Source organism: Chiloscyllium plagiosum, chromosome 11 (assembly GCF_004010195.1).
Source record: "Chiloscyllium plagiosum isolate BGI_BamShark_2017 chromosome 11, ASM401019v2, whole genome shotgun sequence".
NCBI lineage: Eukaryota > Metazoa > Chordata > Chondrichthyes > Orectolobiformes > Hemiscylliidae > Chiloscyllium > Chiloscyllium plagiosum.
Window position 1 is genome coordinate 88,213,321 of NC_057720.1, and position 13,276 is coordinate 88,226,596.

At 41.3% G+C, this 13,276-nt stretch overlaps 1 protein-coding gene across 3 annotated transcripts in view; it reads right to left on the reverse strand.

The window, feature by feature from the left end:
• The window catches only part of astn1 (astrotactin 1), a 2,190,072-nt gene that overhangs the window by 1,453,068 nt on the left and 723,728 nt on the right, over window positions 1-13,276 (reverse strand). The gene's annotated exons all lie outside the window — the stretch shown is intronic.

Genomic DNA, 13,276 nt, shown 5'->3' on the forward strand with positions numbered 1-13,276 from the left:
GAAGGAGACCAGAATTGCACGCAATATTCCAACAGTGGCCTAACCAATGTCCTGTACAGCCGCGATGTGGTGTTTTTTTTATTACAACTGAGACGAAGTCTCAGGGCATGAAGTAACCCTCATAATTGGTATAACTCAACAGGCAGCTTTCAAATTACTCCCAGGGATGGTAGGCCTGACTCCAACATACCGCCTACTCTTCAAAATGAAAATCTAGTCTTTCAAAGCTGTGTCTCCTGTGGTGGGAGTGTAAAACCAGGAACTATCCCAACTCTGTACCTATTTTTCAAGTGTTAACAATTGGGTCAATAGTATGCTATGGGAAGCAGTCAAGCATAAAATATTGGACAGCATTAAGGATAATATCAACAGGCAGCTATTGAAACTATGAATTGGTGGTATATTGGACATTGAAGAAGGTTATCCAAGAGTACAATGGGATCTTGATCAACTGGAGAGGCACAGTGGTTAGCACTGTTGCCTCATAACCCCAGGGACCTGGAATCAATTCCAGTTGTGGGTGACTGTGTGGAATTTGCACATTCTCTCTGTGTTTGTGTGGGTTTCTTCCCACAGTCCAATGATGTGCATGTTAGGTGGATTGTGATGCTAAATTGCCTCACTGTGGACAGAGATGTGCTCCATGTATCACAGTGGACCCACAACAAGGGTTGCTTTGCAGAAACAGAACAGTTGAGGTGGGAAGCTTCTTTCTTTCAACCACAATGAACAATATCCAAACAGAAACTGGAACCTGAGAGGCATAAACCTATGCAGGTCGACTCCAGTAAATAAACTTATGACATGTGGCAATTAGGAAATGCCTTGTTTAAAAGAAAGCAACAATGCCCTTTCATTGACCTAGTTTTTAAAAAATCTAGATGTCCTCATTCCTTCAAATACAAGTTCATAAACTTTGCTGAACATGAAGTCTTCATAAGACAGGTGACCAATGGTTATTTGTCAGGACTTGGAGATTCAATGATGAAAACATAATAAGCAGACATTCAGATTCAGACCTCCAACTGGATTCCCAAATGTAAATATGTCACAGACTACATATGCATCACAATCCAGGCACTCTCGAGAGCAGCAAGGAATATCATTCTGTCAAAGTCAGCAAATGTACAATCACAGAAAATGATTCATGCATGTCTGCATAAGATGCCTAGGGAGTTACGTTGATGTTTGTATACTGTTACAGTCCAACATCCCTGACACATTCAAAATTGGAACCATCCATATAGGCTGGCTGCCAGGAGACAAAGAAAACATTCTGCAAGCATGGCTAATGACACCTCTGAGGAGATCTGCCAATGATTACCATGAATAGTGGGTGAGACACGTTAACAGCTATGCAAGTCGTAGTGTCAGCCAAGTGTGGACAGATCTGGAGATGAACCTTCAGTCTCAGCTAGCAAGCACCTCCAGGATAATTGTGTTTGTACTATAGTCCATACAACGTTGTGCGATAGCAAGGACGAAAGGTACAGGAAGAACAAGCTGCTTTGTGATTCTCGTCTGATGAGGATTCCAACAGAGTGGAGGAAGATAAGCTGCTCAATATCATATCCGAGTTTTCTGCTCAGTTTATATGGCTCTGAATTTCATATCAGTTTTGCTGACTATTGTTCTTTGAGTTTAAATTTGGTGGATGGCACATAAACAAAAACGAGAGGTTGTCTACTATGTCAGGAAGAATGGAAAAACACAATACTATTTAAATGGAGGCAGACCACAGATTGCTGCAGTACAGAGGGATGATGGTACCCTTAATGAATTACAATGCGCAGGCACTAGTAGTAATTAGGAAAGCAAACAGGATTCATTGCAAGAGGAATTAAATACAAAAGTACAGATGTCTTGTTACAACTGTAAATGATATTGGTGAAACCACACTTTTTATATTCATTTACGGGATGTGGGCATTGTTGGCTAAGCCAGCATTTAATGCCCATCTCTAATTGCCTTTGAGAAGGTGATGGTGAACCGTTGGAGTACTTGGCGTATAGGTATGCCCACAGAGCTGTTAGGAAGGAAGGTTTTGACCCAGCAACAGTAAAGGAATGACAATATGGTTCCCAGTCAGGAGAGCGTGGGTTTGGAAGTATTCTTGCAGGTGATGATGGTACCACTTGTTGGCCTTGCCTTTCTAGGTGGTGGAGACCATGTGCTTGCAACATGGTTTCGAAGGACCTTTGGTTAGTTGGTTCAGTGCAGTGTGTAAATGGTACACATTACTGTTCCGTACATGATGATGGGACTAAATGTTGAAGTTGGTGGGTAAAGTGCCAATCAATTGGCCAGCTTTGTCCTGGATGGTGTCAAGCCTCTGGAGTGTTGTTGGATTTGTAACCATCCAGACAAGTGGACAGTACACAACATCCCTCATTGCTTATTATGGATGGGGAGGCAATAGCCTAGTGGTATTATCACTCAACTGTTAATCTAGAGGACTATTCTGGGGACCCGGGTTCAAATCCCATGATTGCAGATGGTGAAATTTGAAACCATCAAAATCTGGAACTAAGAGTCTAATGATAGTCAGAAAAAAAATCATCTGATTCATTCATGTCCTTGAGGAAAGGAAACTGTCATCCTTACATGGTCTGGCTTGAATGCAACTTAAAAATCCTCTGGGCTGATGCTCAGTCGGGTTCTGTCAGGGTCATTCAGCTCTTGACCTTATGATAACCTAGTCCAAACATGTGCAAAAGACATGAACGCCAGTTGTGACATGAGAGTGATTGCCCTTGACACCAAGGCTACTTTTGACCATGTGCAGCATCAAAGATTCTGACCGACACTGGAGTAAAAAAGAATCAGGTGGAAAGCTCTCCAAATGGGATTTCGATCAGACAAAAGTTCCTTCTGACTATATGCGGTATTACAACAATTCATTGTCTTACACAATCAATAATATGGGCAGATAGGAACGTTTTAAGTACCATTGTAAATGGTTTTCCTTGTCACTCTTGTGATTTAATTTTCTTGAATCTACTGCTTGCAAATGGGAGCAACAGTACAAGCTAGAAGCAATAACCATGCTAGCAAAAATATTTTGCCATAGCTCTTCAGCTAGTAAGATGATATTAATAGCCCTGCAAACACATAGGTAGAGCATTTCAATTTTCTTCCTTCATTATACAGGCATACTGCTCTACAGAGCTGTAACACTACTGCATAGAAAACATCAATGCACAGTTGAGCATGCCTATACAAAAATTAAAGATTGAATTGTTAGGAGGATATTACAAACATGATCAGGTGAAAAAGTTTATCCTAATCCGAACCTCATAAAGGCCAAAAGACCTTCCCTGGACTCCAATTTCATCAAAAGACTCCTGTCTTCGCAAATATATTTCAAATTATTTGAGAGAGAAAATGTTGTGGAAAAACTGACTGCAGGCTCAGAAACCTTTTATTTAGTGGATATCAGTTGTCACTGGTAAGAAAAATTCAATGTGGACCATCAATGACTTTGGCTGGAGCTTGAGCAAAAGAAAATGTCTTCTTAGTTCAAGCATCTTACTGAATTGTCAAAAAAAAACAAGAAAAAGATTTTAATGGCTTCAGCAACCAAACAAAATTATTTTCTTTGAGTGTGAACAAAGCAGGAGCATTTTTACATCCATTGCTGTTAAGCTCACATTTTTATTGATTTGTAAGTGAAAGAACATTCTTACAACCAATAATTTTCTCACCGATTGACATCTGCAGCTGACCCCATTAGACTTGGCTGGCTAACTTACATATTTTGGCTGGGACTTGGCATCACTTTAGTTGAGAGCTAAGGTTGAAGTATAGATTAATGAAGGTGGTAATGAAGGCTCTGGATAAATACCTAAGTGTATTGGCAGCTTTAACCTGTTCAAAATAATGCACATTAACAGGAAACATGGATGATATAGAACAAGTTGGCATCAAATAAGTCACTATCTTGCTGCTGAGGTTACCCTTCAAACACACCAAAGTAATTTAAGTTTAAAAGTGAGACTTAGCTACGTTTGCGAAGTTTCTTAAACTTTGATTATTTGGTTTTATTCACTCATGGGAACATGGGTGTCACTGTCCAGGCCAGCATTTATTACCCATCCCATCACTAATTGCCCACCAGGCAGTTAAGTGTCAAACATATTGCTGTGGGTCTGGAATCACATGCTATCCAGACCCAGGTAAGGATGGTAGGTTCCTTCCCTCAAGGAAATTAGGGAACCAGGTAATTTTTTTTTCCCCCATGACAATCGACAATAGTTGCATGGTCATCATTAGGCTCCTAATACCAGACTTTTATTGAATTCAAACTCACTCTCTGTCATGGTAGGATTCAAACCAGAGTCTCCACGATATTGCCTGGGTTATTGGATCAATAGTCTAGAGATAACACCATTAGGACATCATCTCTCCCACCCCCCCACCCCTTATTTTCTCATTGGGAAATCTTGCAGAAGTTGCTTGGTTACTGAAATTGTAATAACTGATCATGCTGGTACAAGTCTGACATAGTAATCCTGCTGGAAAGGAAACATTTTTCAAATTGTCTCTGTCATTATAAGCTGTGGCAAGGTATTACTCACACTGTTATGGCATCATATTACCTGCCTCAGCTTGATATTACAGTGCTACAAACCAAAATAAAATCCCTGTTTGAAAAGACATTTTATCCACTATTGTCGTCAACTTGTATATTTATAAGCTAATCTGTGTTGAAGTCCATTTTCCCAGCCATTGTGTGGATGGGGACTATGGTGAACAGCATTCTTAGATTGTGAGCTGAGGGCTCATTTTAATTTCAGTGTCTTGATCCTAATTGGTAACGTGGAAACTGCTGTGGCAACCATTAAGGATGAAGATAATTGTGCAGCCTCACCCTCCTGCTAAAAAAGTTTGATTGCCCAAAACCTTCAATGACTGGATGTGGCAGGACTGCAGAATTTGTTGGTTGTGAAATCACTGAGCTCTGTCATAGAGTCATACAGCATGGAAACAGACCCTTCAATCCAACTAGTCCATGCCGAACATTATCTCAAACTAAACTGGTTCCACCGACCTGCTCTTGGCCCATCTTCCACCAAACATTTCTTGTTCATGTGCTGATTCAAATGTCTTTTAAGCCTTCTGATTGCACCCATATCCACTTCTCCCTCAAATTTCATTTCACATGCATCCACCCTCTGTGTAAAGATATTACCACTCATTTCTTCTTTAAATCTCTGTCCTCTCACCTTAAAAATGTTAGCTCTATTTTTGAAATCCCCTAAAGAAAAGTCAACTACCATTAGCTCTATCAATACCTCTCATTATTTTATAAACTTCTATCAAGTCGCCTTTCAACCTCCTATGTTCCATTGAAAGAAGTCCCAGCCTATCCAGCCTTTCCTCATAACTCAAACCTTCCATACCCAGCAACATCCAGTACATCTATTTTGAATCCTCTCTAGCTTAATACCATCCTCCCTATAATGGAGAGACCAGAACTGGACACAGAATTCTGGAGGCAGCATGGTGGCTCAGTGGTTAGCATTGCTGCCTCACAGCACCAGGGATGTGGGTTCGATTCCGGCCTTGGGCAACTGTCTGTGTGAAGTTTGCACATTCTCCCTGTGACTGTGTGAGTTTCCTCCGGGTGCTCTGGTTTCCTCCCACTGTGCAAGTTAGGTGAATTGGCCATGCTAAATTGCCCAAAGCGTTCAGGGATGTGTAAGTTAGGTACATCATTCAGGGGGAATGGGTCTAGATGGGTTAGACTTCGGAGGATCAGTGTGGACTTGTTGGGCCGAAGGGCCTGTTTCCACACTATAGGGATTCTATGATTTGAAAGAGGCCTCACCAATGTCCTGTACAACCTCAACATGACATCCCAACTCCTCCACTCAATGTCTGAACAATTGCTGCTTATGCTGCTTGGCATGTAAGCAGTCCTGCTTGGGAACTATAGCAGGTTGATATCTCATTTTTAGGTATGCCATCCTGCTCCCTTCACTGAACCAGTGTTGATCCTCTGGCTTGATGACACAATAGAGTAGGGGAAATGCTGGGTCATGAGGTGACAGAAGATAGTTGAATACAATTCTGTTGCTGCTGCTGATCCACAGCATCTCACAATACCCAGTGTTTAGTTCCTGTTTGAAGTCTATCTCATTGGTGGTAGTGCCACATATTATCATGGAAGGTAACCTCAATATGAAGATCAGATTTTATCTCCACAATGACAACACTGTGTCACTCCTACTGATGCAGTCAGAGACAAATAAATGTGCTACAAATAGATTGGCGAGAACATTGTCAAGTAAGCTTTGCCCTCTTGTTGGTTCTCTCATTATCTGATGTAGACCTAAACAAGCAGTTATGTCCTATAGGACTCAACCTGCTCATTCAGTAGCCTTGCTACTGAGCTACTCTTGATGATGGACATTCAAGTCCAAGTCCCTCCATCTAGAGTAATCCTGCGTGTACTTGGTCACCTTTGCTGCTTCGTCCAAGTGTTGTTCAATATGAAAGAGCTCTGATTATCAGCTGAGGAGTAGTGTTAGTGATGGGAGTAGGAATCAGCAGGAGGTTTCCTGACCCATGTTTGACTTGATGCCATTAAGGTGTCCAGATTTGACATTGAGGACTCTCAGGGCTACCCCCTCCTGAATATAAAACCATCATAGAGGAACTGCCCTGCTGGTGAGACAGGGCATAACCAGGGACAGTCTGGGATATTTTCTGAAAAGGATGATCCTATTAGAATGCTCACATCAGACTGTTAATTGACTCATCTGTGGGAGAGCGCTTGAAATTTTAGCAAAATCCCTAGATGCCTTTGGGAAGGACCTTGCAAGTTCAGCAGGACTGTGCCTCCTGCTATTGTTTCCAATGCTGAGCTCAACGTTGGGCAACTGCCTAGTTTTATTCCTTCTTTTTGGCACTCTATGTTTCAATATAGCCGAGTGGCTTGCTAGTTCACTTCAGAGAGCAGTTAGAAGTCAACAACATTTCTGTGGGTCTGGAGCAATCATTAATCAGCCACTAAACAGTTTCAATTGACCAAAGCACAGTATGGTCAAATATGGGCCTTTCTGCCCAGAGTTAATATTTGGCAGAGTGGGAAGGTGGTGAGGTGGAGTTACACCATTATCCCACTGAATTAAGTGGTTTTCCTACAGCCAAGCTCATCAGCAAGAGAAGAGGATTTCCCCACAATACTCTCAGAGCACATGTCTAAGGACCCTCTGGAGTTTCTTTTTAACTCATTTGTGGGACTAGGGCATCGCTGGCTGGCCAGCATTGATCGCCCTTGAGAAGGTGGGGGTGAGCTGCCTTCTTGAATCGCTGCAATCCACTTGCTGTGGGTCGACCCACAATGACTGGGAAGGAATGGCAGTACATTTCCAAGCCCTGGGTGGTGAGCAGTATGGAGGGGAGCTTGCAGATAGTGGTGTTCCCAAGTACCTGCTACCCTTGTCCTTTCAGATGGAAGTGGCCGTGGGTTTGGAAGGTGCTGTCTAAGGATCTTTGGTGAATTTCTGCAGTGCACTTGTAGATAGCATGCACTGCTGCTACTGAGCAGGAGGGATTGAACGTTTGTAGATTTGGTGCCAATCAATGGACTTGCTTTGTCCTGGATGGTGTCAGGCTTCTTGAATGTCGTTGGAGCCGCACTTATCCAGGCAAGTGGGGAATATTCCATCACACTCCTGACTTGTGCCTTGTAGATGGTGGATAGACTTTGGGGTGTCAGGAGGTAAGTTACTCACCACAGTATCCCTCGTCTCTGACCTGCTTTTGTGGCCAGTGTGTTTATGTGGTGAGTCCAGTTGAGCTTCTGCTCAATGGCTACCCCAAGGATGTTGACAGTGGGGGACTCAGCAATGGTAATACTGTTGCATCTCAAAGGCCAGTGGTTTGATTGTCTCTTATTGGTAATGGTCATTGAGTGGCGTTTGTATGGCGCGCATGTTACTTGCCACTTGTCGGCCCAAGCCTGGATATTGTCCCGATCTTGTTGCATTTGAACATGGACTGCTTCAGTATCTGAGGAGTCGCGAATGGTGCTGAACACTGTGCAATCATTGGCGAACATCCCCACTTCTGACCTTATAACAGAGGGAAAGTCATTAATGAAGCAGCTCAAGATTGTTGAGCCTAGGACACTACCCTGAAGGACTCCTGCAGAGGTGTCCTGGAGCTGAGATGACGGACTCTCCACAACCAAAACCATCTTCTTTTGTGTCAGGTATGACTGTAATCAGCGGAGTGTTTGTCCCATGATACCCATTGATTCTAGTTTTGCCAGAGCTCCTTGACGCCGCACTCAGTTAAATGTGGCCTTGATGTCAAGGGCTGTCACTCTCACCTCACCTCTGGAATTCAGCTCTTTTGTCCATGTTTGAACCAAGGCTATAATGAGAACAGGAGCTGACTGATCCAGGTGAAACCCAAACTGGGCATCATGTAGCAGGCTATTGCTGAGCAGGTGCTATTTGATAACACTGTTGATGACACTTTCATTACTTTGCTGATGATGGAGAGTAGACTGATTGGGCGGTAATTGGCTGGGTTGGATTTGTGCTGCTTTTTGGGTACAGGACATACCTGGGCAATTTTCCACATTGTCAGGTAGATGCCAGTGTTATAACTGTACTGGAAGAACTTGGCAAGGAGTGCAGCAAGTTCTAGAGTACAAGCCTTCAGTATTGTTGCCAGAATGTTATCAGGGCCCATTGCCTGTGCAGTATCCAGTGCCTCCAGCTGTTTCTTGAAAACATGTGGAGTGAATCAAATTGACTGGAGAATGGTATCTGTGATGCTGGGGACCACTGGAGGAGCCCGAGATGGATCACCCACTCAGCACTTCTGACTAAAGATTGTTGCAAATGCATCAGCCTTTTGCACTGATGTGCTGGGCTCTTCCATCATTGAGGATGGTGATATTTGTGGAGACTCCTCCTCCACTGAGTTGTTTAATTGTCCATTTTCTTGTCCCGAGATGCGCCAATAATAGTATTTTCTGTAATCTTGGAATACAATTTTATTGAAAATGCTCAACATACTCCTGAAATGCATTTACATATACCTAAAAAAGAAATTAACTTTTTTAAAATAATCCAATCTTGCAGAAAACAACTGTTTTTATTTTATACAGTTAAATATAGATTTGTGATCTTGCAAAGGTAAAATTTCTCTTCTTTGGTATTAATAGAGATTTAGAAAATGTTAGCATAAAATAACGTTTGCTCACTATATCAAAAATTCTTTTATAATTGAAAACACCGTTTTTTTCCAATAATCTTTTCTGAATAAATGACAACAAATACATCAGACATTTTAATGGAATTCATGATGCTCGACAATGGACGTGTTTCATCCAAAAAAATGCCAATGCTAAAGACATTTAATGGCGAATAAAGGCAAAATTGCAATCTTAATTTGGAGATGAGGATTAAGCAGAAATGGAAAATATTCCAAAGCCCAGATACACAATAGCTGGAAGGGTGCATGCAAACTGTCCAAACTATTGATATATTTCATACCATTTGGACCAATTCATAATATTTTGTAATTGATTCTGAAGTAGTATTTAGGACACTATCTAATTTTTTAGCTCAGATTTTTCAGCTACAGTGGTGGTGAACCTGTCAGTGTTCAATCATGTTATTTCTCTGTGAAACTAATAGCAAGTTCTGGCTTCCGCACATGTACCATTAAATGTGGAAACCTTCCACAGGGTGTGCAGTTGACATCTTCAATGAAAATCCTAGAAATCACTTGAACTGACATGAACTTTCACTGCTTACAGTCCACTCTCACTGTTAAATGATATATATTCCCTGCCTCCTTTCTGTACAATTCTGCACTGCCTGTCTCTTCTGCTGACTTTATTTCTGGTGTTGGGACCTGGATTTTTGTACAACGTTTTCATGCTTATGGGGAAACTAGAGTCATACAGTTGTACAGCATGGGAACAGGCCCTTCGGTCCAACTCATCCATGTCAACCAGATACCCAAATTAATCTAGTTCCATTTGCCAGCACCATGCCCATATCCCTCTAAATCCTTCCTATTCACGTACCCATCCAGATGCCTTTTAAATACTGTAATTGTACCAGCCTCCACCACTTCCTCTGGCAGCTCATTCTACACACGCACCACCCTCTGCTTGAAAAAGTTGACACTTATATCCCTTTTAAAGCTTCTCCTCTCACCTTAAACATACATCCTCTCATTTTTGACTCCTCCGCGCTAGGGAAAAGACCTTGGATTATTTACCCTATCCATGTCTCCGTGATTTTATAAGGTCACCCCTCAGCCTCCGGCGCTCCAGGGAAAATAGCCCCAGCCTATTCAACCCCTCTCTCGAGCTCAAACTCTCCAACCCTGGCAACATTCTTGGAAATCTTTCCTGAACCAGTTCAAGCTTCACAACATTCTTCCAATAGCAGGGAGACTAGAATTGCATGCAGTATTCCAAAAGTGGCCTAACCAATGTCTCTGTACAGCTGCATCATGACCTCCCAACTCCTATAGTCAATGCACTGACCAATAAAGGCAAGCATACTAAACATCACCTTCGCTGCAAGGATTTGCCATGGCCTTCTGCAGGTGACTGAATAGGAGACTTCCCCACTCTTTCCTCCTGTTTGTTTATTGGTTAATAATCACCCTATTTGATTACACTATGAAGGTACCTTCTATATGAAGAATTTCTGGTGTAGGTCTCAAACCCAGAGTTTCTGACCCAGTAAAGATGCTACTGCTTCACCACAGGACATAAAGCACAGCCAAGTGCCAAGTTCAACTCAAAATTTACTGTTGATTTTTTTTTATTTCTGCAGTGAAATCATCGTCAAATATTTGCACAGATCTTTTATTTAGCTTACCACACATATAAAATAATAAAACAACACTAACAGCATGGGGCAGCACAGTGGATCAGTGGTTAGCACTGCTGCCTGACAGCACCAGGGACTGGGGTTCAATTCCAGCCTCGGGCTACTGTCCGTGTGGAGTTTGCACATTCTCTCCGTGTGTTTCCACCCACAGTCCAAAGATGTACCATGCCAAATTGCCCCATAGTGTACAGGGATTTGTAGGCTCGGTGGATTAGCCATGGGAAATGTGAGGTTATGGGGATAGCATGTAGGCTTGAGTGTGTGTGGGTGGTCTTTGGCGGGGGGTAAGTGCAAATTCGATGAGCTGACTGGTCTCTATCTGCACTGTAGGGATTCTATGAGTTAAATAACATTGTTGCTTACAAAAAAGTGCTTTTCTGAACTTAGCAAGTGCAAATAAGGTTTTCAAACAGAAACTTGGCTCATCAAGCTTCCCAACTCTGGGTTTCTCACGAGTTTCTGCCAACTACAACTGTCAGTGATCATTGAACATGTGACTTACTGTAACCAAATTGACTCGTTTTGGAAGGTCTTTTAATAATGGATTGGAAAGCAAAGGAACTCGTTTGTTAAACAGTGATGTTGATGCCTTTAGTACTTGATGCTAGTTCATATAATCACAGAGAAAGATTCTGAAGAATTTCTATAATAACAGATGACTACAGCTCTGCCTGAACTTTGCATCATGGTTCTGAATTTCTGCAGCAGCCCTGAAAAAATAGAAAACTTTTCAAATTTTATGAAAGTGCTGTTCATACCCAGCAAAACATTAAGGAGTTTTAACATAACAATTTATGGTTCCAACTTAAAAATGACCATGGGAACAATAAGGATGAATTCAAATAACATTACCTGATTCAAGCTCTGCATCCCTGGGAATGTTTAAAAAATATCAATGTTGAACCTACTGTTGGCTGTCTGCAATTTATTTCTTTCATTCATGTGGATACATTGGAGAACTGCCAGGTCTGATATGGCAAACATAACCAAATGCTTTCTACAATTGGTTGGGCCTTGTTGAAGGGAGATGTAACGTGCTGTCAGACTCTTATGGTTAAAGAACAAATTCGAGAGCAATTGAATGCAGAATACGTTTGGACAGAGACAATGAAAGAGTGATTGATAAGGGAAATGCCATACTAGTCAAAAGAGGGGGCGGTGATTTCAAGGTTGAAGTTCAGTTATGCTGTCACAGCAAAGTGGGGCATTTCAGATACTGACAATGGATGGTTGAAATGGAATGTTTTCCACTCCAAAATATTGATAACTTTGAGGAACAAAACAGCTCAGTTTCTGCCTGACAGGCTTTCAGCAAATGTGGCACAAATTAAACCCAAAATTGTACCTGCTTGTAAAAGGTGTTTTCCTTGTGTTTCTGCTCAAAATCTTTGCATAATGCAAGTGAAACTCTGAACCGACATCGTTCAGCAACATTTAAAACACTTTTTTAAAAAACATAATGTAGTATATTTCAGCTAATGCACCTGGAAATGAGCTAATTGCATGAAAGGTTATTTAGTTAATCCATTATCTATGAATGATTCAAATTTAACTCTGTGAAGATTAATGCAAGAAAATCCTTCCCAGTCACATTGAGTTAGTCAGCTTTTAACAACTCAACCCTCCATCCCTGAACTAACTAATTTGTTTTATTTTAAAGCCTCTTGAAAGACAGGTAAAGTTATTTGAATTCCTCCCTATTGTTTCCATGGTCATTTTTAAGTTGGAACCATAAACAAAAGCACAGGGCAAAAACTTCCAAGGTGACTAACTTAATTAAAATTATGATCAGGTTTGTAATGGCGCCTGTTCCAAACTCAACATTTTTTGAATTTGCAAAGGATTCAAACTCAAGTTGAACGGAAAATGATTTACCGTTAAAATACAGTATGATCTTTTGCATTGACCATGCCAATTTCAGGTAAATTGCATCAAAAGAAACAAGACTTTTTTTTAGATAAAACAATGAGGTACATGGGGAAAAGGCATCATTTATTAGAAATATTTTGACATTTCCCTTAAGTAAAAGAATGTGAAACAGATTCTTCTGTGTCACTCTCTTTCATAACAAGAACCAGAAGTTACAGTAGAATCTTCTGTGGCCAGTTGTCTCTTCCCATCAAAGTCTCACTTTGCTTGGGATGAAGTGTATTGCCTACAGCAGAATCTGAAATGCACAAGGGTCCTCTCCAAGGACTGACTGGATTTTTACAATGACAGTGGCAGTATAAATTAAAGTAATCATATTGCCTCAATCACAATGACAGCAGAAACAGATGGTGCTTTCTTCAACATTATTACTTGTTAATGTATTTCTTCAAAGGTTTCTTTTCTTGTCAGGCAGTTAAAAAAAACACCTTTGAAGTCAAAAGTATCTTGCTTGGCCTCTTCATCTGAAC